This window comes from Coregonus lavaretus (genome assembly GCF_964263955.1).
Source record: "Coregonus lavaretus genome assembly, chromosome: 16".
NCBI classification, from domain to species: Eukaryota; Metazoa; Chordata; class Actinopteri; order Salmoniformes; family Salmonidae; genus Coregonus; species Coregonus lavaretus.
This window is the reverse complement of record NC_140003.1, coordinates 10428788-10440968: the sequence shown is the minus strand read 5'-3', so window position 1 is coordinate 10440968 and position 12181 is coordinate 10428788. Positions and strand designations below refer to the sequence as shown.

Sequence of the window (12181 nt, the reverse complement as noted above, 5' to 3'; positions counted from 1 at the left end):
TTCTGTGTAGTAGAGGTCTGTCTGTGGGTTTGGTCAGTGAAGGGACGCACAGTGCAGATTATACAGTATGTGTTATTTGTTCTTCGTTGGTTGTATTATGGTTTTCTGTAGGTTATACACTCTTAGAAAAAAGGGTTTTTGGGGTTATATATAGAACCTTTTGGCTCTTTGGACGAGATTAAGGAACCCTTTAGTGAAAAAGGTTATATATACAGTTGAAGTCAGAAGTTTACAAACACATGGTCCCGTGTAGCTCAGTTGGTAGAGCATGGCGTTTGCAACACTAGGGTTGTGGGTTCGTTTCCCACGGGGGACCAGTATAAAAAAATTGAATCAATAAAAAACATGTATGCACTCACTAACTGTAAGTCGCTCTGGATAAGAGCGTCTGCTAAATGACTAAAATGTAAAAAAAATGTAGGTTTGAGTCATTAAAACTCATTTTTCAACCACTCCACATATTTCTTGTTAACAAACTATAGATTTGGCAAGTCGGTTAGGACATCTACTTTGTGCATGACACAATTCATTTTTGCAACAATTGTTTACAGACAGATTATTTCACTTATAATTCACTGCATCACAATTCCAGTGGGTCATACGTTTACATACACTAAGTTGACAGTGCCTTTCAACAGCTTGGAAAATTCCAGAAAATGATGTCATGGCTTTAGAAGCTTCTGATAGGCTAATTGACATCATTTGAGTCAATTGGAGGTGTACCTGTGGATGTATTTCAAGGCCTACCTTCAAACTCAGTGCCTCTTTGCTTGACATCATGGGAAAATCAAAAGAAATCAGCCAAGACCTCAGAAAAAAGATTGTAGACCTCCACAAGTCTGGTTCATCCTTGGGAGCAATTTCCAAATGCCTGAAGGTACCACGTTCATCTGTACAAACAATAGTACGCAAGTGTAAACACCATGGGACCACACCGCCGTCATACCGCTCAGGAAGGAGATGCGTTCTGTCTCCTAGAGATGAACGTGCTTTGGTGCGAAAAGTGCAAATCAATCCCAGAACAACAGCAAAGGACCTTGTGAAGATGCTGGAGGAAACAGGTACAAAGTATCTATATCCACAGTAAAACGAGTCCTATATCGACATAACCTGAAAGGCCACTCAGCAAGGAAGAAGCCACTTCTCCAAAACCGCCATAGAAAAGCCAGACTACGGTTTTCAACTGCACATGGGGACAAAGATCGTACTTTTTGGAGAAATGTCCTCTGGTCTGATGAAACAAAAATAGAACTGTTTGTCCATAATGACCATTGTTATGTTTGGAAGAAAAAGGTGGCAGCTTGCAAGCCGAAGAACACCATCCCAACCGTGAAGCATGGGGGTGGCAGCATCATGCTGTGGGGGTGCACTTCACAAAATAGATGGCATCATGAGGAAAGAAAATGATGTGGATATATTGAAGCAACATCTCAAGACATCAGTCAGGAAGTTAAAGCTTGGTCGCAAATGGGTCTTCCAAATGGACAATGACCCCAAGCATACTTCCAAAGTTGTGGCAAAATGGCTTAAGGACAACAAAATGAAGGTATTGAAGTGGCCATCACAAAGCGCTGACCTCAATCCTATAGAAAATGTGTGGGCAGAACTGAAAAAGTGTGTGCGAGCAAGAGGCCTACAAACCTGACTCAGTTACACCAGCTCTGTCAGGAGGAATGGGCCAAAATTCACCCAACTTATTGTGGGAAGCTTGTGGAAGGCTACCCGAAACGTTTGACCCAAGTTAAACAATTTAAAGGCAATGCTACCAAATACTAATTGAGTGTATTTAAACTTCTGACCCACTGGGAATGTGATGAAATAAATAAAAGCTGAAATAAATCATTCTCTCTACTATTATTCTGACATTTCACATTCTTAAAATAAAGTGGTGATCCTAACTGACCTAAGACAGGGAATTCTTACTAGGATTAAATGTCAGGAATTGTGAAAAACTGAGTTTAAATGTATTTGGCTAAGGTGTATGTTAACTTCCGACTTCAACTGTACACTGAACAAAAATATAAACGCAACATGCAACAATTTCTAAGATTTTACTGAGTTACAGTTCATAGAAGGAAATCAGTCAACATGGGGAGCCATGCCTAGCCAATCAGAATGAGTTTTTCCCCACAAAAGGGCTTTATAAAAGACAGCAATGGTAGAGGAATTAACATTCAATTCTCTGGCAACAGCTCTGGTGGACATTCCTGCAGTCAGCATGCCAATTGCACGCTCCCTCAAAACTTGAGACATCTGTGGCATTGTGTTGTGTGACAAAACTAAACACTTTAGAGTGGCCTTTTTATTGTCCCCAACACAAGGTGCACCTGTGTAATGATCATGCTGTTTAATCAGCTACTTGATATGCCACACCTGTCAGGTGGATGGATTATATTGGCAAAGGAGAAATGCTCACTAACAGGGATGTAAACAAGTTTGTGCACAACATTTGAGAGAAATAAGCTTTTTGTGTGTATGGAAAATTTCTGGGATCTTTTATTTCAGCTCATGAAAAATGGGACCAACACTTTACATGTTGTGTTTATATTTTTGTTCAGTATATATACACTGAGTGTACAAAACATTAAGGACACCTTCCTAATATTGAGTTGCACCCCCCTTTGCCCTCAGAACAGCCTCAATTCATCGGGGCATGGACACAGGGACGCTGGCCCATGTTGACTCTAATGCTTGACTGGATGTCCTTTGGGTGGTGGACCATTCTTGAAACTGTTGAGCGTGAAAAACCCAGCGATGTTGCAGTTCTTGACACAAACCGGTGTACCTGGCACCTACTACCATACCCCGTTCAAAGTTATCTACACCAGGGGTGTCAAACGTCCGGCCCATGGGCCGGATCAGGCCCGCAAACGGGTTTAATCCGGCCCGCGAGATGATTAAAATAAAAATAAAAATAAATATTAATAATTTTGTCAAGTATAAAAATGCGCTGCAATTTTTCAATAAAATAAACTGCTGTTCCAATTGCGTCCACTGGATGGCGCAATAGCAATTGTGTTAAGCAAGCAAACTGTTTATACCGGGGCAGAGCAAGTAGGTCAAGCACGTGCAGCCAATGAGCTACTTTGTTTTGCCCGCGATATTTATTACGGCTTCTACTTTAAACATTATGTGCTTTGGCACCCTCATTGCCCCAATATGTCTCTGTCAAAAAAGAGAAAAGTGGACGCAGAGTGCAGAGTGTTCCAAGAAAAATTGTCATCCTTCTATTTATTCACGGAATTGAATGGGAAAGCTGTATGTTTTGTGTGTTCAGATCATGTTGCAGTGCTGAAAGAATATAACCTTCGTCGCCACTATGTGAGTCTTCATGCCGACAAATATGACAACTTTCAAGGACAGCGGAGATGAGAGAAGGTGAATGAACTGTTGGCGGGTCTGAAGAAACAGCAGTCTGTGTTTACTCACAGCCGAGACATCAGTGACGCTGCAGTGATAGCTAGCTACCTCATTGCTAATGAAATCGCAGTGGCTTCAAAACCATTTAGTGAGGGTGAATTTGTAAAAACATGCATGATGAAGGCAGCGGAGATTGTGTGCCCTGAAAAGCGGCAGGCTTTTGCAAATATCAGCCTGACAAGAAACACAGTTGCAGACAGGATTTCCGATCTTTCAGTGGATTTGGACAGCCAGTTGAAGCAAAAAGTAAAGTCATTTATTGCGTTTTCGGTTGCAATTGATGAAAGCACGGACATTACAGATGTTGCACAACTGGCCATTTTCATCCGCGGAGTTGATGACACATTGACCGTCACCGAGGAGTTCGTGGAGTTGGTGCCGATGACAGATACAACGACAGCAGCTGATATTTTTACCGCACTCGTCGGCGCGCTGGACAGGGTCGGAGTGGACTGGTCCCACGCTGTCAGCCTGGCTACAGATGGTGCGCCCTCAATGATCGGGAAAAAAGCAGGCGTTGTGACAAAGTTCAGAGAGAAAGTGCAATCTGCAAATGGAGGACGTGATTTTTTGACTTTTCACTGTATTTTGCACCAGGAGGCTTTGTGTTGCAAGTCATTAAAGATGGATAACGTCATGAAGGTGGTCATCCAAACTGTTAATTTCATCCGATCCAGAAGCCTGAATCACCGTCAGTTTGACAGCCTTCTCAGAGAGAAAGACCACATATATGGCCTGCCATACCACACTGAGGTAAGATGGTTAAGCCGAGGTGCTGTGCTGAGGCGTTTCTTTGATTTACGAGAAGAAATTGAACAGTTCATGGAAGAAAAGGGCAAACCAGTGTTAGAATTTCATTCCGCAGAATGGATGCAGGACCTTGCATTTATGGTGGATGTTACAGAGCACCTGATAACTTGAACAAACAGCTGCAAGGGCGCAACAAAGTTGTCACGCAGTATTATGACAGCATACGTTCTTTCAAGTTGAAGCTGTCATTGTGGGAGACCAACTTGCCGGTGGTGATGTAGCTCACTTCCCCTGTCTGAAAAATGTGTGCGCGACCCAACATGTGGCAGACATGAAGAGGTTCAAAGATAAAATAACGGGACTGTTACGGGAGTTTGAGCAACGCTTTCAGATTTATGTTTATATGTTTTTATGTTGATGTGCTATTGTTTTTAATTGTTTTTATTTTATTTGTATATTTAACCTATTCTTGACTCTGTGGTTCTTGCACTTGTTTGGGGAACAGGATTTCATTATTTTTATCTACATTTCTGCCTGAGAAATGACACCCTGATATAGTTCTGTGATCTGTGATATACTTCTGTGAATCACTGAGGCATTGTGTGTTTGTGTGTTCTTTGTCCTCAGAACTTTCAAATAACTTGAGGTGTTTTATGATTAATAGTGATGTTGTGCTTTTGGACACTGTCCTCAGGCTCCAGCTTTATGTTTATATGTTTTTATGTTGATGTGCTATTGTTTTTAATTGTTTTTATTTTATTTGTATATTTAACCTATTCTTGACTCTGTGGTTCTTGCACTTGTTTGGGGAACAGGATTTCATTATTTGTATCTATATTTCTGCCTGAGAAATGACACCCTGATATAGTTCTGTGATCTGTGATATACTTCTGTGAATCACTGAGGCATTGTGTGTTTGTGTGTTCTTTGTCCTCAGAACTTTCAAATAACTTGAGGTGTTTTATGATGAATAGTGATGTTGTGCTTTTGGACACTGTCCTCAGGCTCCAGCTTTATGTTTATATGTTTTTATGTTGATGTTCTATTGTTTTTAATTGTTTTTATTTTATTTGTATATTTAACCTATTCTTGACTCTGTGGTTCTTGCACTTGTTTGGGGAACAGGATTTCATTATTTGTATCTACATTTCTGCCTGAGAAATGACACCCTGATATAGTTCTGTGATCTGTGATATACTTCTGTGAATCACTGAGGCATTGTGTGTTTGTGTGTTCTTTGTCCTCAGAACTTTCAAATAACTTGAGGTGTTTTATGATTAATAGTGATGTTGTGCTTTTGGACACTGTCCTCAGGCTCCAGCTTTATGTTTATATGTTTTTATGTTGATGTGCTATTGTTTTTAATTGTTTTTATTTTATTTGTATATTTAACCTATTCTTGACTCTGTGGTTCTTGCACTTGTTTGGGGAACAGGATTTCATTATTTTTATCTACATTTCTGCCTGAGAAATGACACCTGATATAGTTCTGTGATCTGTGATATACTTCTGTGAATCACTGAGGCATTGTGTGTTTGTGTGTTCTTTGTCCTCAGAACTTTCAAATAACTTGAGGTGTTTTATGATTAATAGTGATGTTGTGCTTTTGGACACTGTCCTCAGGCTCCAGCTTTATGTTTATATGTTTTTATGTTGATGTGCTATTGTTTTTAATTGTTTTTATTTTATTTGTATATTTAACCTATTCTTGACTCTGTGGTTCTTGCACTTGTTTGGGGAACAGGATTTCATTATTTTGTATCTACATTTCTGCCTGAGAAATGACACCCTGATATAGTTCTGTGATCTGTGAAACAGTTCTGTTAATCACTGAGGCAGTGTGTGTTTGTGTGTTCTTTTTCTTTAGAATTTTCAAATAAACTTGACGTGTTTTATGATTAATAGTGATGTTGTGCCTGTACTATTTTGGACACACTGTCCTCAGGCTCCAGCTTTATGTTGTATGTTGATCGTATTAAAACAAATAAAACAATCTGAAGTTGTTGTTTTTAAGTTATATATACCATGACTTTTCCGGTCCGGCCCACTTGGGAATAGATTTTCCTCCATGTGGCCCCTGAGCTAAAATGAGTTTGACTCCCCTGATCTACACTGACTGAAGTGGATTTAATAAGTGAGTGACATCAATAAGGGATCATAGCTTTCACCTGGTCAGTCTATGTCATGGAAAGAACAGGTTTCCTTAATGTTTTGTACACTCAGTGTTTACCCAGTGAAGGCAAAGATCCTTGAGGGTTTTATCGCTACCCCAGAGTGTAATGGGCATTTTATAAAACAACAGCTAACAAGCTAACCCAGTCACATCAAACTCTGAAATGACAGCTAACATTCCCTTTTAATAAGTTTGAGCGGTTTTGCATTGACATTAATATCCACATTAATGATGGTCAGAGAAATGGCTAGCTGACGTCCGACACCGTTAGCTCTATAGCAGGGGGAAGATCAAATTCATATTTTGAAACATTGCTGCTGGAGGTCAGATTGGCAAACAGCAAGGTTCATACAAACCTGTGCTGTTGCAAACTAAATGTGTTTAATTAAAGCATACAGTCTTAGATAAAATAAATGGGTTCTATATAGAACCTTTTGGTCATTTCAAAATGTAACTACCATTCCGATTCAAGAACCAATTGGCAATTATTTTTTTTTTTTTTTATATATATATTTTTTTCACCTTTATTTAACCAGGTAAGCCAGTTGAGAACAAGTTCTCATTTACAACTGCGACCTGGCCAAGATAAAGCAAAGTAGTGCGATAAAAACAACAACACAGAGTTACATATGGGGTAAAAAAAACATAAAGTCAAAAAAAAATACAACAGAAAATATATATACAGTGTGTGCAAATGTAGCAAGTTATGGAGGTAAGGCAATAAATAGGCTATAGTGCAAAAATAATTACAATTAGTATTAACACTGGAATGCTAGATGTGCAAGAGATGATGTGCAAATAGAGATACTGGGGTGCAAAAGAGCAAAATAAATAACAATATAGAGATGAGGTAGTTGGGTAGGCTAATTCCAGATGGGCTGTGTACAGGTGCAGTGATCGGTAAGGTGCTCTGACAACTGATGCTCAAAGTTAGTGAGGGAGATAAGAGTCTCCAGCTTCAGAGATTTTTGCAATTCGTTCCAGTCATTGGCAGCAGAGAACTGGAAGGAATGGCGGCCAAAGGAGGTGTTGGCTTTGGGGATGACCAGTGAGATATACCTGCTGGAGCGCAGACTACGGGTGGGTGCTGCTATGGTGACCAATGAGCTAAGATAAGGCGGGGATTTGCCTAGCAGTGATTTATAGATGGCCTGGAGCCAGTGGGTTTGACGACGAACATGTAGTGAAGACCAGCCAACAAGAGCGTACAGGTCACAGTGGTGGGTAGTGTATGGGGCTTTGGAGACAAAACGGATGGCACTGTGATAGACTACATCCAATTTGCTGAGTAGAGTGTTGGAGGCTATTTTGTAAATGACATCGCCGAAGTCAAGGATCGGTAGGATAGTCAGTTTTACGAGGGCATGTTTGGCAGCATGAGTGAAGGAGGCTTTGTTGCGGAATAGGAAGCCGATTCTAAATTTAACTTTGGATTGGAGATTCTTAATGTGAGTCTGGAAGGAGAGTTTACAGTCTAACCAGACACCTAGGTATTTGTAGTTGTCCACATACTCTAGGTCAGACCCGTCGAGAGTAGTGATTCTAGTCGGGTGGGCGGGTGCCAGCAGCGTTCGATTGAAGAGCATGCATTTAGTTTTACTAGTGTTTAAGAGCAGTTGGAGGCTACTGAAGGAGTGTTGTATGGCATTGAAGCTCGTTTGGAGGTTTGTTAACACAGTGTCCAATGAAGGGCCAGATGTATACAAAATGGTGTCATCTGCGTAGAGGTGGATCTGAGAGTCACCAGCAGCAAGAGCGACATCATTGATATACACAGAGAAAAGAGTCGGCCCAAGAATTGAACCCTGTGGCACCCCCATAGAGACTGCCATAGGTCCAGACAACAGGCCCTCCGATTTGACACATTGAACTCTATCTGAGAAGTAGTTGGTGAACCAGGCGAGGCAGTCATTTGAGAAACCAAGGCTATTTAGTCTGCCAATAAGAATGCGGTGGTTGACAGAGTCGAAAGCCTTGGCCAGGTCGATGAAGACGGCTGCACAGTACTGTCTATTATCGATCGCGGTTATAATATCGTTTAGGACCTTGAGCGTGGCTGAAGTGCACCCATGACCAGCTCGGAAACCGGATTGCATAGCGAAGAAGGTACGGTGGTATTCGAAATGGTTGGTGATCTGTTTGTTAACTTGGCTTTCAAATACTTTCGAAAGGCAGGGCAGGATGGATATAGGTGTGTAACTGTTTGGATCTAGAGTGCCACCCCCTTTGAAGAGGGGGATGACCGCGGCAGCTTTCCAATCTCTGGGGATCTCAGACGTTATGAAAGAGAGGTTGAACAGGCTAGTAATAGGGGTTGCGACAATTTCGGCGGCTAGTTTTAGAAAGAAAGGGTCCAGATTGTCTAGCCCAGCTGATTTGTAGGGGTCCAGATTTTGCAGCTCTTTCAGAACATCAGCTGTCTGAATTTGTGTGAAGGAGAAGCAGGGGGGGCATGGGCAAGTTGCAGCGGAGGGTGCAGAGTTGGTGGCCGGGGTAGTGGTAGCCAGGTGGAAAGCATGGCCAGCCGTAGCAAAATGCTTGTTGAAATTCTCGATTATTGTAGATTTATCGGTGGTGATAGTGTTTCCTAGCCTCAGTGCAGTTGGCAGCTGGGAGGAAGTGCTCTTATTCTCCATGGACTTTACAGTATCCCAAAACTTTTTGGAGTTAGTGCTACAGGATGCAAATTTCTGTTTGAAAAAGTTAGCCTTTGCTTTCCTGACTGCTTGTGTATATTGGTTCCTAACTTCCCTGAAAAGTTGCATATCGCGGGGGCTATTTGATGCTAATGCAGTACGCCACAGGATGTTTTTGTGCTGGTCAAGGGCAGTCAAGTCTGAGGAGAACCAGGGGGTTGAACCAACTGAACATGCAAGAGGACAGTGGTTGAACCAACTCGCAAGTAGCCTACCAATAAGCATGTTATTTTTAAGCAAAGTTGATTATCTAATTCAAATATATGAAGCCAAAGTCATTTGATAAACTGTAGGCTAGATAAAGTTGAAACGTTATTACAATTTGAGCACGTTTGTAAGCTAGTTAGCTAATTTAGCTAGCTAAACCAAAAAGGGGGTGAGAACGGAGCATAAGACACATTTCTGTTGTTCACTGTAACTAATGGACAAAGTTGTATTGTATTCTAAAGATGTCAGCCAGGGTTGACGTGGGCCATCATTCAAAGAAAGAGATGCCTCCCTGGCCACCAACTATGTTTGCATATAATGACAATAAATTCTAAAACTATGTCCATTATTTCATTGTTTATTCAATTATATTCTTAGCTAAAAATATTACTATTTAATAATTTAGTAGTAGCCATAATTCATAAATGGCACCATGCAGGGTTTTTATGGAACTATTTTGGTTCAGTGAAGAAGAACCTCTAGGGTTCTGATCAAAGAACACTATAAAAGGGTTCTATATTCAGCTTTTAGGGGTTCCATGTATGAAGCAAGCGATAGAACCCCTTTAACTATAAGGAACGTTTTTTTTCCCTCTGTTGCTAATTAGTTTTATGGTTTTCTGTAGGTTGTCTGTAGGTTGTAGTTGTGCCAAATTACACTGGTTTAGCCTCTGCCAGAGCTCTCTTGATAATAGTCTGGAGATTAAAAGCTCTCTGATTTTCAGATTAAGGGAATTATCCTGACCACAAGCCAAAATCTGGACTGAAATGCACAAATTATTAACCCTCGTAGTTCCCCTCAGCTTTATAATGAACTGTAAATGTATACACACACATCACACACACACACGCACGCACACATGCACACACCACAACAAAGTACAACCCTAACCACCTACAGGCTAAGTATGATGTACAGTATGAACTACAGCTGAACCAGATATTGAATGAAGGCTATTATTCAAGCCTTCTTGTTATCATGGAGGTCCCTTCCCTCAGCCACCCACTCGCTTCTCTCTTGTCCCTCCTTGTCCTTCACTGGCCTCTCTGTCTGACCACTGTCCAGAGGATTGGACCACTATGGTCTGACTCTGTGTCATTTGGAGCGGGTTTCCACCGTTTCCCCGGGCCAAATGGCAAAAGGGTCGGATCTTCAAAGAGCTTCACAAAGTTAAACGGACCATTAGAATTTGGCGAATGCTAAGTGGGAGGTGCGCTGCTACAGTAGGGAGCTGTTTGGTCCACTAATGGGCCAGACTTTTGTTCCCCTGAAGTCATGCAACAACTCAACACAGGAGCCCCTCAGAAAAGCTGCTGATTAGAGAAGCGGGACGGCATGGGAAAATTCAGAGCAAGGCAGGTTACCAAAAGGTCTCTATGGACAGGCCAACACTCAGAGACACATAGGCTACATGTGATGTACAGACATGCACGTACGCATGCATACACAGACAAACATTATGCTTATACAGAAACACATAAACATTGCAGGCAGGGCCATACGTACGATGCGCTTCCCCTCAGCTTTGCAATGACCTGTAATTGCATACACACATCAGGCAGATAGACAGACAGACAGACACACAGTAGGCACATACAGAGACACAACATACAAACAATGCCAGTAGGGGCACACGAACAGTGCACGCATGTACGCAGGCTCACAGAAACAGATACACTTATACATTCATACAAACAGACACACTAACACACGACACACAAACACATGCTCACACCTGCTGACAGCCCTGAAGCCCTTAGGTGGAATGTCAGCCCTAAGGTTTGGACTCCAGGTCTCGTTTACTTACTAAACAACCATCTCACTTTCCAATTTGTATCCGATCCACACTAAATCAAAGCCTGTTCCCACCGGTGTCGTGCACCACAACCCCCCTAGAAACACAAGGAAACAAACAAGGAGCATTCACCCGTCAAACACTGCTTTCACCTACCTCAGTCAGGTGGAGGACGTGTGTGTCTCCTTGACAGCGTCAGTGCGTCAGGCTCTCTCTCACAATCTCTCGCTCGCTCTCTCCACCTGCTGCTTGTGTGCCGGTGAACTTCAGCCCCTTGTGTACAGCCACTCCCTCTGCCTCCTCCAACTCATTAACCAGTCCCTTGGTGCTGCGGTGGTGGTGGTGGTACCTGGAAGTGCCTGGAAGGAGATAAAGAGAGCCAGCACCTCGGAGCTGCCTGTATCCCTCGTTGAGTGGCTGCAACTGGGTGCTCCTCTCCTGGAGATGGACTCTCACCCCCATTCCGTGGCTCTGGGTGAATGGTTAGTTCAGCTCCATGGCTCTCCCTTTGTGAAAGTGCTCCGGAGTGTTGAAGGCCCTCAGAGGAGGGGGTAAGACCCAACCTCAACACTCACGCGTAGGAGACCCAGCTCCCCCTCGCCTCTCTCTCTAGTTCCCTCTCCTGTTCCCCACATCTCTAACACAATGGGCCGATCAGCTGGCAAGGCAAGGTTGCACAGGATTTTGAGCGCTTGGTAAGCTGCAGGTTGCTAATCTAAAGCAAGGCAGAACTTTTTGTGTTGTGTAGATTTGAAAGTCAGGTATTTTCCTGACATCAAGCTTTGCATAATAGGAAGACGAGATAGTAGATTTGTTGATAATATGAATTTGAATATTATTAAAATGTAGGGAAAAAAGGGAAGCGCTGCTAGGGTACACAATAGTAGATCTTTGTAGATGCTCTGTCGTTGTGATGACTGCAGAGTGCATCACATTCTCTTTCTCTGAATCATGAGCTGGAGTCCAAATCAAGAGAGAGAGTTTTATTTGTAATGAATAATATCAGTGTTCACTTGCTGCTTTACACAATATTTCCTTGTATGATATGTACAGTCACGGTACATTGTAGATAATTTTATTTTATTTGTAATATTTAATTTAATATTTTAACACATGACATACAAACAAATTGCTATAAGT

The 12181-nt window shown here is 42.0% G+C and overlaps 1 protein-coding gene across 1 annotated transcript in view; it reads right to left on the bottom strand.

The window, feature by feature from the left end:
* LOC311143972 (villin-1-like) overlaps nt 1–11318 on the bottom strand; it is a 55779-nt gene extending 44461 nt beyond the window's left edge. Inside the window, exon 1 of the mRNA XM_084179880.1 lies at nt 11198–11318. The gene's annotated coding sequence lies outside the window, so the exon portion shown is untranslated. The remainder of the gene's footprint in view (nt 1–11197) is intronic.
* Between the last annotated feature and the right edge of the window lie 863 nt (nt 11319–12181).